Source organism: Anolis carolinensis, chromosome 2 (assembly GCF_035594765.1).
Source record: "Anolis carolinensis isolate JA03-04 chromosome 2, rAnoCar3.1.pri, whole genome shotgun sequence".
NCBI classification, from domain to species: domain Eukaryota; kingdom Metazoa; phylum Chordata; class Lepidosauria; order Squamata; family Dactyloidae; genus Anolis; species Anolis carolinensis.
The window spans coordinates 65057783-65063782 of record NC_085842.1 but is presented as its reverse complement, the minus strand read 5'-3'; the positions used below and the strand labels follow the sequence as shown (position 1 = coordinate 65063782).

The 6000-nt window shown below is 38.5% G+C and overlaps 1 long non-coding RNA gene across 3 annotated transcripts in view; it reads right to left on the bottom strand.

Annotated features, from left to right (window-relative positions):
* Positions 1 to 317: 317 nt before the first annotated feature.
* The window catches only part of LOC100567448 (uncharacterized), a 42255-nt gene continuing 36572 nt past the window's right edge, over positions 318 to 6000 (bottom strand). For all 3 annotated transcript variants that reach the window (XR_010002597.1, XR_010002596.1, XR_118714.3), the window contains 2 exons: positions 3132 to 3427; positions 318 to 546 (listed from right to left, as the gene is read on the bottom strand). This is a non-coding gene — a long non-coding RNA (uncharacterized LOC100567448). The remainder of the gene's footprint in view (positions 547 to 3131; positions 3428 to 6000) is intronic.

The following is a 6000-nucleotide window of genomic DNA, read 5'->3' as shown; positions in this document are numbered from 1 at the left end:
CAAAGATCTTAAGAAAACATTCATGATTTCACCCCCAGCTATTTCATCTTCAGGCTGACGTGAAGTGAGAAAATGACTAGCACAAAGTCATTCAGGCTCTCGGGGCCAAACATTTGTGGACTCTTCTCTCCATCTATCCTTAAATATACATTCACAAGATCCTATCATAAGGTCAACCTGTGAGCTGAATTAGTACATTTTTATTTATTTATTTATTCTGGTCAAATAATTATTTTTGTGCGTCACTATGATGCCTCAAATATACAGGATGACACAAAGATTTCCATCTTCCAAGTATACAAACAATGGCTTGCAACTGAGGATGCAGAGCACCTTTATTGGTCAAATGTTTCCAAGGGATGACACAAATACTGACATTGGGTTTGATATGCAGTTAATTCTCAGGGTCACATTGTTCAGTTGCTAACATACTGTGTGCCTGCTGGTTATTTTGCTCCTTTATTTCCTTTCAGTTTCATTAATTCCATTTTCCTCTAGCTGGTGCAGATCTTTTTGCTTCAAACTTCCCTTTCTCCTCTGTTTCAGCTAAAAAGCAAAAATATAAGTGTTAGAAGTTTCAATAAAAGTATCATAGCTTTTCTTTAAAGACTCAAATAATTTATCTAACTTTCCACCCTCAATGAAAGTGAAGAATAAATCTGACATAGAAGTAAATGCCAGCATCATACGGGACAGTCAAGAATCACTGAGTTTTGTCTTTCTATTTTATTTATTTTTCACTAGCAATAATTAAGACAACTTGTTAGCAAGAACATCTATGAGATGCCACATCTTCTTTTTGACCTCTCCTCAAAAACCACCCTCTCCATTCTAGCATTGCTCAATTCTTCATCTTGATTCCCAACCAAAGCCAACACTTTTCATCCTATACAACTTTATTTTTTAAAAGGCAAAGTAAATGTTTCTCTTGTTACCCATATGTCTTACTGCTGAAATTTAGATTATTTGGGCAGAGTCCTGTCTGCTGTTATTCTCAAAAGCACCATAAACCAGCTTCCACCCCCATGTGCTTTTAAGAACATAAGAGGATCCCTGCTGAATCAGACCAAATGTCTATCTGGTCCACTGTTTTATTCCCATTGTGGCCAATAAAGAATTCTCAAACAAGGAACCGAAATCCCTATGCTCCTTGGCAACTAGTTTTTAGAGTTATGCTGCCTCTGATATTGGAAGCAATGCAATGGTGTCATAGCCACTGATAATCCCATCCTTGAATCTGTTCTGTCCTTTTTTAAAGCCACCTAAGGTGGCTGCCTTGATTGCATCTTGTAGCAGTGAGTGCCATTATTTAAATATGTGTTGTGGGAAGAAGCAATCACTCACTTTAGGGCCCTTCTACACTGCCATATAATCCAGATTATCAAACTGGATTATATGGCAGTATATACTAATATAATCCAGTTCAAAGCACATAATATGGATTATTTTATTTGATAATCTGGATTATATGGCAATGTAGAAAGGGTCTATGTGACTGAAATCTAAAACAAGATGTTTCCAATTCATTCCTTCTTTGTCACCATGCTGAGCTGTTGGCAAGTGGTAATGGAATAATACTGACCAACAGGAATGTGTCCAGAGGAGGGTAAATGTTCTAAAAACTGTGCTACGAGGAACAATTTCAGGTATTTCGGAGCAATGGAATCAAAGTACAGTTCCATCTAAACATTGGGAAACCTTCTTGAGCTGTTTGACAATGAAATATGCTACTTCAGAGTGTGGTGGAGTCTCTTTTCTTGGGTGTTTTAAACAGAAGCTGGTTTGCCATCTGTTGGGAGTGCTTTGATTGTTCCTGCATGATGTTGGACTAGATAGTCCTTGTGGCCATTTCCAGCACTATATTTCTATAATGACAATTTTGTCTCTGTGAACACAATAAAGCTCTGGTCTCACCAGAAAAAAAAGGATGGCCAAAACACTTCTTCCTTGGAAGTCCATGCCCAGAATCTCCAGAGAGAAAACCCTTCTTCAGACATTACCAATTTGTCATGATCTCAGAAATTTAGGAAAATTTAGGCTGAATTCCGATTATGACTTTCCTCATATAAAAAGTAGATGTTAGGGGTTCGGATCAGGAGATTGAGCTTAGCTACAACACCATAGTTATGTCTCCCATTTGTGTTACATTAAGGAGAGACCATAGAATTTATTTTTTTTCCAAAATAGTAACGGAGAACTGGGTCTAGATTAGAGGTTCTCAACCTGTGGGTCCCAGGTGTTTTGGCCTACAACTCCAAGAAATCCCAGCCAGTTTACCAGCTGTTAGGATTTGTTGAGAACCACAGGTCTGGGTTATCTCACATGGATTAGGGAGAGTTTTTAAATGATTGGTGACTGACAAACAGAAACTGTTTATTGTAGTCCACACAGAGGATTGGTATCTGTCACAAGGGAAGAGATTACAAAATTGGGACTTTGAAGTGCAGGATTAAACTTTCTCTCCCCAGGTACTGGGGTCCCACTGCAGATTGCCCACCCAGCCTTATGCTGAGTAAGAGATATTAAAAACCAGCTCCATTCTCCTTTTCATTACCTTATGTAGTTCTCCCCCTTTTTCTTTTTACTGAGCTTTAAAAATATCTTTATGATTCCTATTCTAGGGCTGAGTGGATCTTTTTCTAAACACAGATTGCTTCCCATTTTAGATCCAAAAGAAGAAGAAAAAGGAGACTAAAGGATTGAACCCTGGGCTGTCAGAGATAAGATGTTAATGTTGTGTGTGTGCCTTTGAGTTGCCTGCTGACTTATGATGGCCTCATGAATTTCACAGGGCTTTCTTTGGCAAGAAACACTTCATAGTGGTTTTGATAGATTCTTCTTCTGAAATATAGCCTTCCTCAGCAGCCTCCCATCCAAGTACCAATCAGGGCTGCTTAGTTTCCAAGATCAAACAGAATTTGGTGTATCTGAGGTAGTTATTATAGTTTTTAAGTGCCCACAGTTGAGCATTAAGAAGCATTTAGCAGTTAAGACAGAAAAGCTCATCAATAAGTTACTTGGAACGTGTCTCAACCTGGACAGGTGAGATACTTGTGCCCCAACCACAGATGTTAGTAGCATCATAAAGATGATAATGACCTCACAATGATATATAAAAGCATAGCTTCTACCTCTGCTCTTGCTGATTTCAGTACTAACTCAACCTGTGATCTTGCCACCTTTTCTGCTGCTCTGAGTATTATATCAGATGTTGAAGCTTTTGCAGTTGCCATCCTTGGTACTGTACTGGTTCCCGGTGTTTTCAATGTGGTCTCCAGTGTTTGTTCAGGGCTCCTGTCTTTTCTGTTTGCCATGATTTCTGCTGCTCTTTGGGGTGCTCCTGTTTTTTCATTTTCACTTGACTTTGGGGAGGCTTTCACCTTGGGTGCCTTCACCGCTGGTTCCATCTCTCTCCTGGATTGTTTTGCTGTATAGGTACAAACATACAAATATAGTCAGGCATTTGACACCCTCAATGTATGGCAGGAGAGTGGTTGACAGCTAAACCATATCTTTTTACCTCATTGAAAAGGATCAGTAATTCTTGCCACCTTGCATATAGTGAAACAGGATTATTGTTTAGTTGTCAGCATTGTGGTATCTCTCTCATTATGCCAAGTTGTACCAGACGATCTTCAGGCTATGACCATGTCACTTTCCTCCTTACATTTCTGGACTATCTCACTGCCACCTTACACAATTTCTAACTTACTTTTCATGCTATTAACTCTTCTGCTATGTAATCCTTCTTCTGCCTCTTAATCCTGCCTCCTCTACTCCAAAAGACTTCCATAATCCCCGTACCCCCAAAAGATGTTTCCAAGTGTCTCAAGTCAGACTTGGAAAATTTATCAGATTTGCTTAAAATACCAGTTACATTGAATTAATAGTATTACAAGTGACTCTTTCTAACATTGATGCCTGATCTGGATCAGGACAACTATGCTTGTTATAGGGAGGACTGAAACATCAACACAGTAATTCTCACCCTAAATTCATATCCCCTGGAGGAGAAGAAAAAGGAAACACCCTTTGATGAAGTTGCGTGGTTTAATAGTTGGGTGACATATTTGTGTGTGAATTTCTGGAAAAAATAACTTGAGAATTTTAAACCCAATACCACCAGCACACAGTGAGACCATACATTTAACTTGAAAGAGAAACAGAAAGTAAATCTCAGCTCCATGCTGGGCATTTAAGGTATGGTCCATTTTATTCTGTTTGTCATTTCCCTCATCATATGTTCATTATGAGATATTATGAGGAAAGAAAAAATAGCAGGAATATCCAAATGCATTTTTGTGTATATTTTCCCAATATCTACCTAACATAATGTGTTTTATACACAATTTCCCATAATATAATGCTGTTCTGTGCTTTTTCAGGTGTACCTTTTTCTAATATTTTTACTTCTATAGTTTTTGCTTGGAGTTTTTAATTGGAGGCTCATTTGGTTCTCAACTGGAGGACAGATGTCTGAATTTTCTAAGTTCTCATCAAAATGAGGAATGGACAAAATTCTCCACCATCTCCTGTTCTAAGTTCCCATTTCCAGTACAGGCAGTTCCCGAGTTACAAACATCCGACTTACAAATGATTCATAGTTAAGAACAGGGGTGAGACAACAGGAAGTGAGAGAAACCTACCCCTATGAAGGTAAACTCACTCTTGAAAGAGTTATGGCGGTAGGTGTCTCCACTGAATCATAGAGTTGGAAGAAACCTAATGGGCCATCCAGTCCAACCCCCTGCCAAGAAGCAGGAAATTGCATTCAAAGCCCCCGACAGATGGCCATCCAGCCTCTGCTTAAAAGCCTCCACCACACTCCGCGGCAGACAATTCCAATCCTTGTTTCTACAACAAGCTATTTTTTCAAAATCCAATGATCACGGACAAAAAGTGAGGTGAAATCTTCTGAACAGGGACACAGACAGCAAAACAAATACCACAGAGGCATCAACCCTTCCTTATGCTGTTCTGACTTACAAGTACATTCAGCGAACAAACCTATCTTGTTTGTAACTTGGGGACTGCCAGTATTTTTGTATTCACACTCCTGGACTCTTTAAAATAGAAACCAAAAACTAGACAAACTCCACAATCTATCAGGCAGGTACAAAGATGGCCCAAGGAGAAACTATCTGCAAATGGTAGAATCTATTATAAACTGAGTACATTCATATCAGCTTCTTTCCATTGTATAATCCATCTATAGTTATTCACTGCCTGGATTCCCATGTTTATTGCTGCTCTTCTGGGTCACTTTCAAAGAAGGAGGGCTTTTTTAAAAAAGTAAAAAATAAAGGCATAATCTACTTCCCTTCAGTGTTCATCAAGACATCTGAGCTGACATAGACAGCAAAACAGAAAGAGTTTTTGCTGTCAAAGAAACAACACCTGTAGGATTTATGTTGTGAAAGTTCCAGTGCATGCACTCTCAGATCAGTTAGGAAAAATCACTTTGTAGCCAACAGCTCCCAGAATCCCCAGCCATAATATATGTTGTTCTTTCTGGCTCAGTCATTCTAGGAGTTGTAAGCAATAATAAGAAGCAAATGTCCAGGCTCTCTAACATCCTGCACACAAATAGGACTGGATCACTCTGCAGATGTGTTCTGGAATCTACATTATGAAACAGTGATGACATGATGAGCTTTAAGAAGTAATGTGGTAGTAAGTTCTTGCTTTTTAAAAAATATATACTTAAAAAATAAAAATGGGCCTCAAACCCCCCAACTGAACATGCTAGACGTATTTGGTCTTACTGTTATTACATAAAAGTAACACCATTACAATTAAAACATTTCTATTAAAATATGTACTTCTGTTAAACACTCATTACCCCCAATAAGTAACATTTCATGTATCATAGTTACTTATAAGACATTGCTTCCAGTCTCTGAAAAAAAGGAGATTAAGTTTTCATGATCAGTTCGATACAAACCATTTGCATCTTAAAATTATCATCAGAGATCCCCTTGTGTATCCCACCATTCTCAG